We start from the raw sequence: 18899 nt of genomic DNA, 5'->3' as shown, positions 1-18899 counted from the left end.
TTTATAAGTCCCGGAAAACACTTTTAATTTAGCCATTTGGGCTACATTCACACGACCGTATGTATTTTACGGTCCGCAAAATGCGGATCCACAAAATATACGGATGACATCTGTGTGACATCTGTGTTGCATCAGTTTTTTTTTTTGCGGATCCATTGTAACAATGCCTATCCTTTTCCGCAAAACGGACAGTAATAGGACATCTTCTATATTTATTGCGGGGCTACAGATGCGGACAGCACACTGTATGCTGTCCGCATTTTTTCGTGGACCCATTGAAATTAATGGGTCCACATCCTATCCGCAGAAAAACAACTGAACGGACACGGAAACAAAATACGTTTGTGTGAATGTAGCCTTAAGGGTAGGACTATCTTTCCAACCAAGTTTTTTTTTTAACCTACAGCAACTTTTTGCAACATGTCTTAACTAAGAGCAGCATAAAAAGTTTCTGGAACTGACCCATCCGTTTGATAAAATCTTGCATGGGACATCTTCAGCACAGGAGCTGTTCAATACACAGAGCAAGGCGATGAGTCCTGATATACATGAGGACCGCTTTCTCCCAGAACTCCACTGCTGACAGCTATAGGGTCCTCATGAATATCAGAGCTCATCATCTCAACCCATTGAAACGATTACAAAATCCTATACACTATGGCCCAAAATTATCATTACCTTGTGTCACTTTTAGACGCAAACTGTACTTTGCGACTTTCCTAACAGTACTTGCACCGTCTTCTCCACTTTCCTGATAACTGAGTGTGATGAGGATGAGGAGGGGTTGAAGGCCTGCCACATTTATCTTTTTCTACACCAGTTTTTTTTAGGCGTAGAAGAGAACTGAAATCTATGCCAGCCAGGGGCACAGACCGCTGGATGCCACGCCTAATCAGGCGAAGCATCCGGCAGCGCGCCGGGTAGCCACAGCAGGTCCTCACCGCTGGGCTATGATAAATCTGGCTCTAAGAGCCAGTGTGACCACTTCAGGGGCCAAAATGGATTTATTTACAAGTCAGTCAATACGACTGTCCACAGCCTACCCAAAAAGTAGTGACCCTGGGCACAGTGTATATCAAGTCCGTAATAAAAGTGTAAGAAAGCTCTGTACTCATCCCTGACCTTCCATTATACTGCACTGGCAGCGGAGGAAGCGTCCATCCTTCCAGAAGTGGATTGCAGAGACATCGCTATTCCCACATGAACCAGCACATGCCAAGTCATTAATAAAGTAAAGGCTTATTAAATAGTTATGGTCACGTAAGTGGTTGCATTTTACTGCTTCTCCGTCCTCCACGTTTGAAATATGTGGTTGGAAATTTTCTAGATGTAGTTGCAAGAGATAAGGAAACAAACAGATCTTCTGCCATGTTTGGGGTACCCTGCCTATAAATGATGTACCACATCACTCAACTTTAGCCATTGGCTCTACAGGAGTAGAACATATAATACATAATGGACGACCGAAAAATGAAAAAAGAACACCTAGAAGCCTATTTTACAGTATGGCAATGCTGGCGGGTGTTACATTCAGATGCTCCACAGACTTTTTTTTTTGTCTGGACATCCATGGTGTCACAAACTGGTTCTGCAGAATCCCCTGCAGTGATCGTCTGGACCATAACAAACTGTCTACGTGAAGTAGAACTGCATTCACGCACTTTAATAGCGCTGCGTTCTCTTCAAACAGCTGATCCAGGCTCGGCGCTATAATAAGGCAGACCAAGCGGCTGCCTTAGGGCGCAGAGACAGAATGAGAGGGCCCCCCAGAGCGTTTCGCTTGGGGGACACATGGGGGCAATGGCACCTCACATATGTGTATGGTAAATTATTAGTATGGCTTCTTTTCTCTCTCCCCCCATGTTTCTTGTTCTCCTGTCTCTTTCCCGCTTTTTCTTACAGGTTACCTCAGGCTGAGTTGTTTTGGTTTACCTGTGTACCCTGGTGACAGCTGGGGCCTCAGCTGGTTGGCCGCTGCTGTTGCTGATGGGATTCGGGGATCCTGGTTGGTGGCTATTGTTGTGGCGGGAAGTGCCCGGTCTTTATATTGCAGGTGCGGCGGCGCTTCTGGGCCAGTTGTCAAGACCGGATCGTCGCCCCGCCCGCCCTCTCTGTGTTTATGCTTTTGTCGCTTTGCTTTGTTAGAGGGGCTGTGTCACTCAGCTATTGCTGAGGGGACTTCGGTGATTAGTACAATTGCGTATGGGTTAATTTAATGATCTGTTGGTTTTAATGGTGGTTCAGTTATTTATTGAAGTATGTATTTTAAGGTTACCCTTAATAAAGCATTGCGGACATTTTTATTCCACAAATTTTGTTTGTCTTTATTTATTATTTATTGTTAAGAAATTGTTAAAGGGTTTCTGTCACCCCACAAAAAAAAAGAGTTTTGTGGGGTGACAGAAACCCTTTAAGTATTGAATGGTGTCATTTGCATCCATGAAACTTTTTTTTTTTTTTTTTTAAATACCCTGTATTTTTCGCCCCTAGGTCTTATGGGGCGAATACTAATGAAGCGCTTCCATTTGTACTCACCGCTTCCTGGTCCTCCGCTCGGCTGTCTGCTGTAAAAGGCTGCGCACCATGTGACCTCACTGTGCGCAGCCTTCACAGCTGACAGCCGAGAACCAGGAAGAAGAGAGAGAGAGCGCTGGTGGTGAGGAGAGGCGGCGTCCAGGAGCAGGAGAGGTAAGTTATTTATTTTATTTTATATGCGCTGATGGCCGACATGATGGCTGACATTGGGGGCATGATCTGAGGCTTGATTAACATTGGGGGCATAATCTGAGGTGCAATGGAAAATATTTTTTCTTATTATCCTCCTCTAAAACCTAGGTGCGTCTTAGAGGACGAAAAATACGTTCCTCAAACCAGCGATTGTCTGAAGCAGAAGGAAGATACCAGGATCACACAGAGGAGAAGCCAGGTGCTGCAGACGGGACCAGGGCCAGGTGAGCTGTGAGGGGGGTCCAAATGTAGCTTTGTTTGAGTTGCCAAAAATCCTTGCACCGGCCCTGAGCTGATCGGCGAGGGTGCAATCTCATATTGATAATCTTTCCTGATATTATGTCATCAATATTGGAAACCGGACAACCCCTTTAAGAGGCCTGCATTTCACCTTTAAAATTGTAATCCCAGTGACAGGCAGGTCCAACTGTGCCGATTTTACCTGCTGAAGTAGAAAATATCACTGACACATGCCGTTCCTGCTATCCTTTCAGCATGAAGTAAGGCATCATTTAGAAGATTTTCCCTGACAAGTTATGACTGGTTTCCTGCAGACGTTTTATACTGGTTCCATTATGGGCAGAAGCATTTGTGGTTAATATGTGCACGTTATAATAATGGCTGACGAGGGAGGAACTTCAATGAAACGGAAACTGGTGATATGACTGATGACTACAAGGTACAGTTTTTGCATAGTGCGCTCTATAAAGGTCACTAGAAATAAGTAAAAAACCATGAAAAATAATAAACTAACAAGAAATCTATATTGTAGTCGTATTTTTCTATCAGTTTGATCTATTTTCTACAGCCCTGCTGGGTGACAACCAATAAGAGCACCATTAGAGCTCTTCAAGGGAAGGCACCCAGCTTTCTGAATGGCAAATCTGCCCTGAGGCTGAGGACAGGGTTATCACCACTTCTGGTTGTCTATAGGACATGCCATAAATGTGCAACAGGTGCAGGTCCCAACGCTAAGAGCTGCTCCTATCTCAAGAATGGGCCCTGTCCTGGATACAGACGACGATACGCATGCACAGTTTTCGCCACTCACCGATACAAGACTCCCGGATATAGCCGAGACAGTTGGAGAAAGTCAAGCAAGCACAGCGTCGTCTCCCTCATGGTGAGCCCCGATATGTTATAAATGACTAGATGGGGCAGCCCCTTTAAACTAGGCAGATATACACTGTTTAGTGCCACTGTCTGTCGTACTGTCTGGCGGACATACTGGTTATAATCCATGATTGAAAAGGAATATGTCGCACTAGAGTGATCAGGGAATAGCGTAAGGTGCACCCACTAACAGATCACCAAATCTGAAAGGGGGTTGTAGTAATGAATAAATAACAGTGGGGCACTCTCTAAAGCAATGGGAACAGTGGGTAATGGTGCATCATTTTTTTTATTGATATATCTAAAATGCGTCGTTCACCGTTAATATTTCGAGTAATTCACAATATTAATTACAGAAATATAGCAGCATAGATGGTTAAATGTGCATGCTAAAACAACATTGTGAATAAACTGGATAAATATAAGAGTAAAACACAATTAGCAATCCAACAGTAAAAGTCAATCAATAGAATCAACAGAAGCTCCGCCTCCAAAAAATATCAAAAGTTTCTTTAAAAAGCTCTGGATATCCACAAATGTTAATAACACTCCAATCTTGATTAATAAACTCCTATCTCAGGTCTCGATTAATAGCACTCCGATCTTTGGTCTCGATTAATAGTAGCTATACACAGAGCGGCGTCCCACTCCTTAGCCTGAGACAGCGGCGTCACGCTGTAATTTTCAAAAAGCGATCGCTTAATTCTCATAGACAGTTCGATCTTACCCGAAGGGTTTTCGACAGAAGATCTCCTACCCTCGTCAAGATGCACCTACTGGATGCCTACAGTGGCCACTGATGAAGGGGTCAATCGCTCTAAACGGACCCCCATGTTTGGAACATAGACTGAGACTTTTGATCGATTTTGAAGGTGAACAACTTAATGCTGTAACGATCCTGAAAACGCCAGCTGTAGGAGGTCTTTGCTGGACAAGGGAAGCTTACCTTCAGCGAGACTACGTGGACTTCCGGCGGTGGCGTGGGATTCTTTCGAAGAACAAACAGCCCTTGGGACCGAGGCACCAATACATCCAGTAGGTGCATCGTGACGAGGGTAGGAGATCTTCTGTCGAAAACCCTTCGGCTAAGATCGAACTGTCTATGAGAATTAAGCGATCGCTTTTCGAAAATTACAGCGGGACGCCGCTGTCTCAGGCTAAGGAGTGGGACGCCGCTCTGTGTATAGCTACTATTAATCGAGACCAAAGATCGGAGTGCTATTAATCGAGACCTGAGATAGGAGTTTATTAATCAAGATTGGAGTGTTATTAACATTTGTGGACATCCTGGTTATAATCCATCTTTCCCTGAAAATGTAAAAAAATAAAAAAAATTACCAAGCAAACGGAACAGAACCTGACAAAAAATTAAAATAAAAAAAAGAAGAATGGCTGGACTAGTGGACTCTTATGATCGGGCCATGTGTGGTGTTACAGTTAAGTGCCACTGAATGGGGCTACGCTGCAAAATACCAGACACGGAGCATGGGCAGGAATGGTGGTATTTCCGGAACAAAGCAGTTGCTTTTTGTATGAGGAAGAAGACAATAGATGGCCATAAGCATAATGTAAGACGTATATAGGCCGAATCCAACCATTTAGGTTGCTTGGGGGTCACCGACTCTACCCTGACAAGAGATTTAGGCCTCATGCACACGACCGTTTTTTTTTTTTCCGTTTACGGGCCGTTTTTTGCGTTCCGTATTCGGAATCATTCATTCATTTCAATGGGTCCGCAAAAAAAAACGGAATGTACTCCGTATGCATTCTGTTTCCGTATTTCCGTTCCGTTGAAAGATAGAACATTATTCTATTGCCGGCAAATCACGTTCCATGGCCCCATTCAAGTCAATGGGTCCGCAAAAATTATGTAATTATTGTATACTGTATATGCCATACGGAAAAACAGAACTGAAACACAACGGAAACGAAAAACGGAACAACGGATCCGTGAAAAACGGACCGCAAAACACCTAAAAAGCCATACGGTCATGTGCAATAGGCCTTAGGTGGAGACAAGGAGCAGGCTGTTGAATTTCAACATGCTCAATCCTTTGTTTGTGTGTGTGTGGTAATCAAGGGTGTAGCTGTCGGCAGTCAACCAACAGCATGCAGGAAGTAGACTAGGGATCAGCAACCTTCGGCACTTCAGCTTCTGTGAAACTACAACTCCCAGCATGCAAACATGCTGAACTGTTGTTCTAACTTCCATAGAAGTGACTGGAGCATTCTGGGAGTTGTAGTTTCTGAACAGATGGAGTGCCGGAGGTTGCTGATCCCTGAAGTAGACTATATTCACATATGGTGGATTCAACGCAAAAACGTCTGTGACTGTCTCTTGGGCTTTCAGAAATCCATGCCCAGGATGCAGAAACAGCTCCATTGATATGTATGAATTGGATTTTTCTGTCACATTTCTGTACTAGTTCTGCCACATGTGAACATATGCTTAACCACTATAGCCTTTTATAATCATTCTATAACTGCAGACAGTAATGAAAAACAGATCTACTTTCACTGATTTTTTGTCAGCTTGTGCTTCAACACTGCAGTATAAAGCAGGGTGGATAAAAATGAATGATTTGTTAAAAAAAAAAAAAAAAATATGATTTTTTTTTATATAAAATGCTTTTTGAGGAAAATATATTACCATCTAAAGGTTATTCCATCATGAAATAAAGATTATTTTTTTAATTATGTAGAATAAGGCTGTATGTTTAATTTTTTTGGTAAATAAATTCCATTAATCCATTCACAATGGGAGGGAAGAAATGCAAATAAGATCTTAACAAGCTTTGCCTCTAATGCCACCAGATGTAAGGCAGCTATCCTACAAGTCAATATTCAGCTCTTAAAATAAGCCTTGAGACATGACTTGGATATTAAATAAGCCAGCACCTCATCTGCAGACAGCTGTTTTGGGGCGATTGCCCCTCATCAGTGCAGAGCAGAGAGTACTGGCTTAACTGGGTAGGAGGCCTGTGTCCGAAACAGCTGTCTGCAGATGAGGTGCTGGCTTATTTAAAGGGACACTGACAGGCCAAATCAGCATATATAGTTAGATATATGACATTACAGGTCTTATACAGTCTTTTAAAAGCATATAAGTATCCCCCCTGTCCACCTTATAAAGAGCGAAATATAAAGTTTTATAACCTGCTTGTCCAGTCAGCAATCTGCCCAAGGGGCGGCGTTTCATGTGAAAATGCGCCCAGCCAGCCTTCCCAACTGCCGTTCTTAAGCCCCGCCCAGCTCATCATTATTCACTTCGCTGGGCGGCGGCTAGAACTCTCCCCAGTCCCGATCCTGCGCATGGGCAATTCAATCCTCTGGGACGCACTATTAACCCCTTTGACGATGTGAGTGAGCAGCGCTCTGAAGCGCTGCTCTGAACAGTGCATGGCTGAGGCTGCAGCTGCCTCCAAGACGCAGGCAGGCTGTGTGTGTACGCATGCGCGATCTAACCACGGCGGGGCGCAGGCGCAGAAGATTGGGCATGAACGATGCCCAGAGGATTGAATTGCCCATGCGCAGGATCGGGACTGGGGAGAGTTCTAGCCGCCGCCCAGCGAAGTGAATAATGATGAGCTGGGCGGGGCTTAAGAACGGCAGTTGGGAAGGCTGGCTGGGCGCATTTTCACATGAAACGCCGCCCCTTGGGCAGATTGCTGACCGGACAAGCAGGTTATAAAACTTTATATTTCGCTCTTTATAAGGTGGACAGGGGGGATACTTATATGCTTTTAAAAGACTCTATAAGACCTGTAATGTCATATATCTAACTATATATGCTGATTTGGCCTGTCAGTGTCCCTTTAATATCCAAGTCATGTCTCAAGGCTTATTTTCAGAGCTGAATATTGACTTGTAGGATAGCTGCCTTTCATCTGGTGGCATTAGAGGCCGAGCTTGTTAAGAGCTCATTTGCATTTCTTTCCTCCCAGAATTCCAGAGGAGCATGTATGGCCTAAAAGTCTCCTCACACTGATTAAGGTGCTCTCTCCCTAAGGAGAGTTAGGCTGAGTTCACATGAGCGTGTCCGGATAAGGTCCAGATGCGTTGCGGCAAACCCACGCGAGTAGGTACCCAATTGCAGTCAGGTTTTGACTGCGATTGCGTTCCGTTGTTCAGTTTTTATCGCACGGGTGCAATGCGTTTTGCACGCGCGTGATAAAAAACTGACTGTGGTACCCATCTTCACAGTAGTTCAGGTTTGGGTTCGGTGTTGTGTAGATGTTATTATTTTCCCTTATAACATGGTTATAAGGGAAAATAATAGCATTCTTTAATACAGAATGCTTAGTAGGTGGTCAATTGAGGGTTAAAAAAATAAATAAAATTAACTCACCTTCTCCTCTTGATCGCGTAGCTGCCGGTCTCTTCTTACTTCTTTAATCATGAGCTGGCAGCTAAAGGACCTGTGGTGACGTCAGATCACATGGTCCATCACCACGGTGATGGATCATGTGATTGGACCACGTGATATGATGTCACCACAGGTCCTTTAGCCGGCAGCTCATGATTAAAGAAGTAAGAAGAGACCGGCAGCTACGCGATCAAGAGGAGAAGGTGAGTTCATTATTTTTTATTTTTTAACCCTCAATTGACCACCTACTAAGTATTCTGTATTAAAGAATGCTATTATTTTCCCTTATAACCATGTTATAAGGGAAAATAATACAGTGAATAGACTGTCATCTTAGCAACCATGCGTGAAAATCGCACCGCATCCGCACTTGATTGCGGATGCTTGCGATTTTCACTCAGCCCCATTCACTTCTATGGGGCCTGCGTTGGGTGATAAACGCACAATATAGAGCATGCTGCGATTTTCACGCAACGCACAAGTGATGCGTGAAAATTACAGCTCATGTGCACAGCCCCATAGAAATTAATGGGTCCAGATTCAGTGCGGGTGCAATGTGTTCACCTCCCGCATTGCACCCTCGCGGAAATCTCGCCCGTGTGAACTCAGCCTTAGTTTCCCCCTTTGTCCATTCACAATGTCATGCTCTTCCAGAGGTTTTTGTAAGATTATTGGGCAGTTTCTCTGCCTACAAGATATTATCACAGATGCTTGGTTTACTTTTGCAGTTCTCAAAACTGAATTTGACTCAGCAGAGATCACATGCCTCTTCTTCACAGCAAAAATGTTATAACATGAACAGAGTTGAGAAAAAGACCTTAATCCTAACTTCTACAAACCTATGAATACAGAATCAACCTAATCAAACTAATATGAAAAGTTGTTATTCTAAAAATCTTCATCTACTTGCACATTATAAGTTATACCAGAAATAATTAGTCTTTATGTAGAAAACTATGATTTAGGGTCCATTCACACATCTGTGTGTGTTTTGCGGATCCACAAAACACGGACAGCGGCAATGTGCGTTCCGCATTTTGCGGACCGCACATTGCCGTTACTAAGAGAATATGCCTATTCTTGTCCGCTATTGCGGACAAGAATAGGACATGTTCTATTTTTTTCAGGATCGGAAGTGCGGGTCCGCACGTCGTGCGGCCCCATAGAAATGTATGGGTCCGCAATTCCGTTCCACAAAATGCGGAATGGAATTGCGGATGTGTGAATGGAGCCTTAAATCAAGCCTTACTGACTAGTGATTTAAATCAAATCCACCCTGGTATAAAGTATGGGGGACAGACTGAGCAGCAGCCTAATGACACAGGATAGTGGAGCCCTAATAGTGCACAGAGTAAAAACATAACTAACTCCACCACACTAAAGACTGTCATAAATCTGTCTCCTGCCAGTAGACCGTATGCCTCCTGCAGAAGCTTCACTTGGCACCAGGAATTATTGGAAGTCATCCAGACAGTAAGAATAGGGAAAAGCTAAAATAACAATTTCCTTAAATTCATTATAGTAGCTACAAAACAGAGTCACATCCCTGCCCCGGACTATACTTCTGCAGAGTATTTCCCTCTAATCTGTAACTTGCTGCCGAAGTGACAAGGTATGATGGAAGGGAAGAGCGGTCATTTACCATGTAGCAACCTGCTATGGAGTCCACTCTGGAAGCCTCGGCTCAGGTAAGCATGCTCCTTAGGAAATGACTTCTCTACAGGCCCAAACCAGGGGTAACTGAACCGAAGGTTACTGTTAGCTTCCAAGAAGAACTTGACGTTGGAATATGAAAGTGTGGGCATACACTTCACCCTGATCCTTCTTTTAAAAGGGCTTCTGTCACCCCACTTAACGGTTTTTTTTTTTTTTTGTTTATTAATAATCCCTATACTGCGAGCTCTGCATACATAAGTTAAATAATCATTTTGGTTCAGTAGAATTTGATAAAAAGCTATTTTTAAAATATGTAAATTACCTTGCTACCAGCAAGTAGGGCGGCTACTTGCTGGTAGCAGCTGCATCCTCCGATCCTAATGATGCCCCCTCCGCATTGTGATTGACAGGGCCAGGGAACGGAATCGTTCTCTGCTGGCCCTACCTGTTAGCATTCAAAATCTGGCGCCTGCGCCGCGGCCGTACCTATCTTCAATCTGCGCAGGCGCACTAAGAGGCGGCCGCTGGCTCCTCAATGCGCCTGCGCCAGGTGTAGATGTGACGTCAACAACGCAGGCGCATTGAGGATGGAGCGCCGAGCGAGTGGCCGCCTCTCAGTGCGCCTGCGCAGATTGAAGATAGGTACGGCCGCGGCGCAGGCGCCAGATTTTGAATGCTAACAGGCAGGTACTTTCAGGTACCTTGGTTGGCACATCAATACGGACTGGAGCTCGCACTCTGAACCACCCTGGCATTGGGTACAGATTTCCATCACTCAAAAGCCCCAAGGATTTTAATGCAGATCTACCAACCCACCAAAGTCAACACTGCTCCTTAGAAAGCCCTGGCATGGACACCTCAAGTTATGGAACTGGCCCACCAGAACAAGAAGGAATTCTAATGCATTACTACCCACCAAAACCCTTTAGTTAGGAGACCCCATGAGGTAGGGAACCCAGCAGTGTACGCTATAAGACCCCATGAGATAGGGATCCCAGCAGTGTACGCTATAAGACCCCATGAGGTAGGGAACCCAGCAGTGTAAGCTATGAGACCCCATGAGATGGGGATCCCAGCAGTGTACGCTATAAGACCCCATGAGATAGGGATCCCAGCTGTATAAGCTATGAGACCCCATGAGATAGGTAACCAAGCAGGATAAGCTATGAGACTTCATGAGATAGGGAACCCAGCAGGATAAGCTATGAGACCCCATGAGATAGGGAACTCAGCAGTATAAGCTATGAGACTCCATGAGATAGGGAACACAGCAGTTTAAACTATGAGACTTCATGAGATAGGGAACCCAGCAGGATAAGCTATGAGACTTCATGAGATAGGGAACCAGGAAGGATAAGCTATGAGACTTCATGAGATAGGGAACCAGGAAGGATAAGCTATGAGACTTCATGAGATAGGGAACCCAGCCGGATAAGCTATGAGACTTCATGAGATAGGGAACCCAGCAGGATAAGCTATGAGACCCCATGAGATAGGGAACTCAGCAGTATAAGCTATGAGACTCCATGAGATAGGGAACACTGCAGTTTAAACTATGAGACTTCATGAGATAGGGAACCCAGCAGGATAAGCTATGAGACTTCATGAGATAGGGAACGAGGAAGGATAAGCTATGAGACTTCATGAGATAGGGAACCAGGAAGGATAAGCTATGAGACTTCATGAGATAGGGAACCCAGCCGGATAAGCTATGAGACTTCATGAGATAGGGAACCCAGCCGGATAAGCTATGAGACTTCATGAGATAGGGAACCAGGAAGGATAAGCTATGAGACTTCATGAGATAGGGAACCAGGAAGGATAAGCTATGAGACTTCATGAGATAGGGAACCAGGAAGGATAAGCTATGAGACTTCATGAGATAGGGAACCAGGAAGGATAAGCTATGAGACTTCATGAGATAGGGAACCCAGCCGGATAAGCTATGAGACTTCATGAGATAGGGAACCCAGCCGGATAAGCTATGAGACTTCATGAGATAGGGAACCCAGCAGGATAAGCTATGAGACCCCATGAGATAGGGAACTCAGCAGTATAAGCTATGAGACTCCATGAGATAGGGAACACAGCAGTTTAAACTATGAGACTTCATGAGATAGGGAACCCAGCAGGATAAGCTATGAGACTTCATGAGATAGGGAACGAGGAAGGATAAGCTATGAGACTTCATGAGATAGGGAACCAGGAAGGATAAGCTATGAGACTTCATGAGATAGGGAACCCAGCCGGATAAGCTATGAGACTTCATGAGATAGGGAACCCAGCCGGATAAGCTATGAGACTTCATGAGATAGGGAACCAGGAAGGATAAGCTATGAGACTTCATGAGATAGGGAACCAGGAAGGATAAGCTATGAGACTTCATGAGATAGGGAACCAGGAAGGATAAGCTATGAGACTTCATGAGATAGGGAACCAGGAAGGATAAGCTATGAGACTTCATGAGATAGGGAACCCAGCCGGATAAGCTATGAGACTTCATGAGATAGGGAACCCAGCCGGATAAGCTATGAGACTTCATGAGATAGGGAACCCAGCAGGATAAGCTATGAGACCCCATGAGATAGGGAACCAGGAAGGATAAGCTATGAGACTTCATGAGATAGGGAACCAGGAAGGATAAGCTATGAGACTTCATGAGATAGGGATCCCAGTTGTATAAGCTATGAGACCCCATGAGATAGGTAACCAAGCAGGATAAGCTATGAGACTTCATGAGATAGGGAACCCAGCAGGATAAGCTATGAGACCCCATGAGATAGGGAACTCAGCAGTATAAGCTATGAGACTCCATGAGATAGGGAACACAGCAGTTTAAACTATGAGACTTCATGAGATAGGGAACCCAGCAGGATAAGCTATGAGACTTCATGAGATAGGGAACCAGGAAGGATAAGCTATGAGACTTCATGAGATAGGGAACCAGGAAGGATAAGCTATGAGACTTCATGAGATAGGGATCCCAGCTGTATAAGCTATGAGACCCCATGAGATAGGTAACCAAGCAGGATAAGCTATGAGACTTCATGAGATAGGGAACCCAGCAGGATAAGCTATGAGACCCCATGAGATAGGGAACTCAGCAGTATAAGCTATGAGACTCCATGAGATAGGGAACACAGCAGTTTAAACTATGAGACTTCATGAGATAGGGAACCCAGCAGGATAAGCTATGAGACTTCATGAGATAGGGAACCAGGAAGGATAAGCTATGAGACTTCATGAGATAGGGAACCAGGAAGGATAAGCTATGAGACTTCATGAGATAGGGAACCCAGCCGGATAAGCTATGAGACTTCATGAGATAGGGAACCCAGCAGGATAAGCTATGAGACCCCATGAGATAGGGAACTCAGCAGTATAAGCTATGAGACTCCATGAGATAGGGAACACAGCAGTTTAAACTATGAGACTTCATGAGATAGGGAACCCAGCAGGATAAGCTATGAGACTTCATGAGATAGGGAACCAGGAAGGATAAGCTATGAGACTTCATGAGATAGGGAACCAGGAAGGATAAGCTATGAGACTTCATGAGATAGGGAACCCAGCCGGATAAGCTATGAGACTTCATGAGATAGGGAACCCAGCCGGATAAGCTATGAGACTTCATGAGATAGGGAACCAGGAAGGATAAGCTATGAGACTTCATGAGATAGGGAACCAGGAAGGATAAGCTATGAGACTTCATGAGATAGGGAACCAGGAAGGATAAGCTATGAGACTTCATGAGATAGGGAACCAGGAAGGATAAGCTATGAGACTTCATGAGATAGGGAACCCAGCAGGATAAGCTATGAGACTTCATGAGATAGGGAACCCAGCAGGATAAGCTATGAGACTTCATGAGATAGGGAACCAGGCAGGATAAGCTATGAGACTTCATGAGATAGGGAACCCAGCAGGATAAGCTATGAGACTTCATGAGATAGGGAACCAGGAAGGATAAGCTATGAGACCCCATGAGATAGGGAACCCAGCAGGATAAGCTATGAGACCCCATGAGATAGGGAACCCAGCAGGATAAGCTATGAGACTTCATGAGATAGGGAACCCAGCAGGATAAACTATGAGACCCCATGAGATAGAACCTTACACTGCTGGGTTCCCCGAGTAAAAGCAATGTTCCCCTTTAAGGGAAGACAGTTGTGCTGTTTCACATACGTCCATCTCAGTCATGCAGACTTTCACATACGTTCTTGCCCAATACTCTGATCTCTATGACAATTCCTACTGCAGTGCACAAGTGCTTACCCATTCTAGAGGCTCAGCAAGCACGACAGACGCCAGACCTATATGTGACAATATGTGACATCAGGTCAGGGAGTTATGTCACAACCAGCGGCTTGTGCAACCTACAAAAATACGCTTCACGCCGGGGAGTCAGTGCATGAGGAAGTCTAAGACGCAGGAGCTGTCAGCAAGAAACAACATCAAAGTGCCCCATACCCCCCCCCCCCATCCCAACAATACATCACACACAATACCGTACCCTTCCATCTAACAGGCCTGTACAACAATGCACCAGTGCCAAGGCCCACGGGCTACAAATGTGCCACACAAATCTAATCACGCTGATGACCCTACGCTAAGTGAGCGCATTTCATTCTCAATGACAAATTCGATGAATGTTTAAACCTGCAGATAGCACGCAAATGAAATGACAGCAGCCACCGTGAGCGGAGAAGGAAATGAGATTGGTAACTCACTTCTGCGGCAGTGACATTGACCAGTCTGCAGAGGGACCGCACAGCCCAACCACTAGAGATAAGGAGCTGGACCCAAGTGCTCACAGCAATGCAGGGTGGAGAATTGGGTGGGTAGCGATGGTGTAAGAAAGAAAAAAAAAAGTGATGGGGGGGGGGTACAAATGATGAGACAGCTAATCCCCAAGTGTTGCAATAAACATGGTTGTCACTCACTGGCATGCGTCCCTGCACAATATGCCAGTGCGGTGCCAGAGCCGTCCAGGGAGCGGAGATTTATTCTGCAGTCAAGAAAAATCTAAACCCAAATCTAAATATAAAAATAATAATAATAATTCTATCTAGGCCAAATCTGCCAGAGGATGTGGTTGAGCGCTGCTCCGCAGGCTCCTAGGCTACCAGACTGACTGTATTTCCCTCCTGCAAAGCTGCAGTAGAGGTGGGGGGGGGGGGGGGGGGGTAGGTGGGCTGGCAGCTTTTTATGGTCCTCAGACTACACGCCTGGGGAGATGAGATACTGAGGTGGATCTGGGGGGATGCAGGTGATAGATGCCTATGTACCATCCTAGATTACTTTTATATTATAAAAACAATACAAACAAAAAACATTGATTGCAACATAAATACAAGACCCTAATAAAGTGCACGGTGGGGAGGATGTATTTAATGGGGTGTACATTCCACTGCACAGTATAGAAGCGTCCTGCTTGCACCGACCGCAGGATTTGGGGGCAGCACTGCCATATACCGGAGGCACACAATACGTCTCAGTGCCTAGGACTGAGCGGGCGCCTACATCCACTGCCAGCTACGGGAGACTCAGTCAGTGCGCACCTGCAGCTTGTTATCCCCGCCGCCGCCTCCTCCAGCACCGGGGCCGCCGCCGTTCTCTCCCCCGCAGTCCCCGTTGTGTCACCGCCTCCTCCCGGTCAGCCTGCACTGTTCACCTCGTGGGAGAGCAGCTGTCCGGCCCCGCCCACTCCAAAGCAAAGAAAAAAAAAATCTATTACACGGTCTGTTCTCCTGGCTCCGTAAACACAAAGCTGATTGGCTCAGCGGCGTGCCAGTCACCGAGGCGACGTCTCTGATTGGTCGTCTGACAAGCCACTGGTATAACAAACAGAGCAGCCGATCATTTAGGCGCATTCGTTATAAAAATGTCACTATTGTCTCGATGTCTAGACGTGTTCAGTAACTGCGGTAATGGAGTGATGGCACTACAAGTCCCAGAATGCCCGGGCAGGGGCATGCAGGGGAACAGCTGCTGGTTGTATCCTCATCACTACAAGTCCCAGAAATTCCAGGCGTAAATGAACGGAGGAGCTTGTATTAAAAAGACAGCTGTGAATGTGTGGCAGTTGTGCAAGGGTTAATATGATGGGAAATGTAGTGACAGAGCTGCTGGAAAGTTTGTGGCGGCAGCTGTATAACTACAACTCCCAGAATCCCCCAAGAAAAAAAGATATAATATGAAAGGGGAGATTCAGGAAACTGCAGCTGGAGAGGACTTGGAAAGCCACAGACCGCCGTATCCGTAATCCAGATGTTTCACTACATTTCCCAGAGTCCCCAAGCACGGCCATCAATGGAGGAGATTCATGGGAAATGTAGTTCTAAATGATCGGCCCCGCAGCAGGCAGCCACCTAACTGCAAGAACTACATCTCCCAGAATCCTCGGTAATAGCAATACATGGGCAAGCTTCATGGGAAATGTAGTATGAGATTCTCTGGAAACGGCTAAGTTGCTGTAACCCCCAGCTGCCCGGTTCCTCGCATATGTTATCGCACCCCGTAGAGCGTCGTTCACATAGATATGACGTGTAGTTCAGTCTTTGGCCTCCCTGACGTTTATTAATCCGCTCCAAACAGCAGAAGCGTCTCAAGCGGAGATTTCCGTAACCATGGCAACAGACGCTGGGAGTTGGGCGAAACCATTCAATAATTTTATAGGGGGAGTTCAAAATTGGATGTCCCTAAAATGTGTACTGTTCGTTTTTAGTTGTGTGACAGGCGCCAGTATTTTATACGTGTAGGGTAAGTAGGAGAGCGAGTCACTGGTTTATAGCTTGAGGAGCTTTGACTGAAGATATATGTCTTCACGATCGGAACCCCACCCATAAGAAGACGTTGGTCCAGCTCAAACGTATACTGACCTGGAAGATGGCAGCCTGGAGCTGAAGAAAGGAGGTGAATAATCGGTGTCTGCCGGGGGTACTGTGGGAGGCTGGGACTTGTAGTTCGACAGAGGAGCAGATGCACACCGTCACTAGAGGATCGCTATCTGGCTGATCTCCTATAGGAGCAGGGTGAGGTGCTGATACTGTGCCACAGGGAGCCAACACCTGTCCCATGGTTACCAGGGGCGTTTACCGACCCCTAAACTGCAGTCAGATCCAGCTCATGTCTACTCTGTCCAGCCTCATGTGTGACCCAGTCACATGGGGTCCAGTACAGACTGCACCCCAATAAACAGACTGCACTCCTTCCTGCTCCCATTCAGAGGCAGACTACACAACCTGCAATGGAATACCCTGTGATCGGGCATGTTGGATTTCAGCATGGCCGACCCTTGCTTCCTGTGGGTGACAGGCGTCTGGCAGAGGCTTGTCCCATGTCCCCCATGGAAATATGCTTTTTATGTGGAAGTTGGGAGCCAAATGAGTGCGTATGGGCGACTTAAAGGGCATCTGTCAGCAGTTTTGTACCTATGACACCGGCTGACCTGTTACATGTGCACCTGGCAGCTGAAGTCATCTGTGTTGGTCCCATGTTCATACATTCTGCAAAAAAATAGAACATGTCCTATTATTGTCCACATTACGGACAAGGATAGGACTGTTCTATGAGGGGCCAGCTGTTCCGTTCCGCAAAATACGGAATGCACATGGACGTCATCTGTATTTTTTGCGGATCCGTTTTTGGCAGACCACAAAATCCATACAGTCGTGTGCATGAGGCCTAAGTCAGTGGTGCCAGATCCGTTTTTTCAGACACAAAAAAACTGTATCCAGCGCCCATTGACTTACAATAGTTTTAGTGTTGGATCCGTCTTGTTCATTTGGGATGTAATACAACCGGATCCTTTCTGAATGGATGCAGACGGTTGTATTAATGAATGGATGCGTCTTTGCTGATCCCTCCCGGATCCAGCAGAAACGCAGATGTGAAGGTAGCATAAACGTGATCACGCCTGGCCCTGTCAATGAAAGCACAGAGAATGAGAGCAGAGCCTCTAGGAGTAATGGTAACGCCCCCGTTGCTCCTAGAGGCTCATTTGCATATATAATACATCATGTTTCTCCGCAATGCGGGCACGGCATATGAACATGGGACCAACACAGATGCCTTCAGCTGCCATGCGCACATGTAACAGGTCAGCCGGTGTCATAGGTACAAACCTGCTGACAGATGTCCTTTAAAGGGGTTTTCCATCATGTAAAGTGACGGAGTAATAGTAGGACATGTTGACATGTTGGGACAAGAGGGGGTTCAGCTTCTGGGTGCCCACCAATGCCAGAAATGACAGAGACTCAATACCCATTCAGCTCTATGACCCTTAACAGTTTCCCTGCAGAGCGGCGCCCCAATCAAGTCAATGGCGTTGTGCTGCAGTGTATAGGGGGCCTCCCCTCTGAATCAGCGTTCAGCCCCTCCATTCCCAGGTTCATGGGTGGGTTAAAAATCAGACCCCAAGGGATAATATATCCCAGACATAAGATGGAGCCCTGGCTTAGACATATTAGCATGGATACAAGATGCATTGGGGAACTGTGTTTCTTCTTGGGGTTCACCACTGTATACATAGATTTTCAGATCTTAGCAGTCCATCCGCTGGGACACCCACTGATGCCTACAATCATTGGGGTAGAGGTGGAAAGTGCCTCCCTATCCTGTCTCTGCCCTGTGCGAGCAAATCTGTCTGTCCAGGAAGAGTTATCATGTGTACAGACGCTCCTATGTATTTTCACAGGAGATCATGTCCTGAATGAGGGTGACACCTGAGATTTCCAACTGGTGCACAGTAAAATCAGGGTGGGCTGTATCTCCGGAGGTTGTCCAGCCTCTAGTCAGAAGAATGAAGCGTCATCTGTGCGCCTGGTGAAAGTGACTGTTCCTTGTACCCTGGGGTGTCACATTGTTGTGCTGACATATTGGACAACCTCCTTGTCGGTTCGCTTCGGGCCATATACAGTAGTGCTTGAAAGTTTGTGACCTCTTCAGAATTTTCTAGATTTCTGCTTAAATGTCACCTAAAACTTCGTCAGATCTTCACACAAGTCCTAAAAGTAGATAAAGTGTAACAGCAGCT

General features: G+C 45.8%; 2 protein-coding genes across 5 annotated transcripts in view; one reads left to right on the top strand and one right to left on the bottom strand.

The window, feature by feature from the left end:
* KCNAB2 (potassium voltage-gated channel subfamily A regulatory beta subunit 2) overlaps window positions 1–15555 on the bottom strand; it is a 240356-nt gene extending 224801 nt beyond the window's left edge. The window contains exon 1 of one of the 2 annotated variants that reach the window (XM_040429484.1): window positions 15424–15555. The gene's annotated coding sequence lies outside the window, so the exon portion shown is untranslated. Of the gene's footprint in view, window positions 1–14592; window positions 14664–15423 lie in introns of those variants that run through there. The other variant, XM_040429503.1, reaches the window with a different exon arrangement.
* A 1173-nt stretch (window positions 15556–16728) lies between these two features.
* NPHP4 (nephrocystin 4) overlaps window positions 16729–18899 on the top strand; it is a 323852-nt gene continuing 321681 nt past the window's right edge. For all 3 annotated transcript variants that reach the window (XM_040429459.1, XM_040429453.1, XM_040429446.1), the window contains exon 1: window positions 16729–16777. The gene's annotated coding sequence lies outside the window, so the exon portion shown is untranslated. The remainder of the gene's footprint in view (window positions 16778–18899) is intronic.

The sequence above is a fragment of the Bufo bufo genome, chromosome 1 (genome assembly GCF_905171765.1).
Source record: "Bufo bufo chromosome 1, aBufBuf1.1, whole genome shotgun sequence".
Taxonomy (NCBI): domain Eukaryota; kingdom Metazoa; phylum Chordata; class Amphibia; order Anura; family Bufonidae; genus Bufo; species Bufo bufo.
This window is presented reverse-complemented; position numbering and strand designations above follow the sequence as displayed.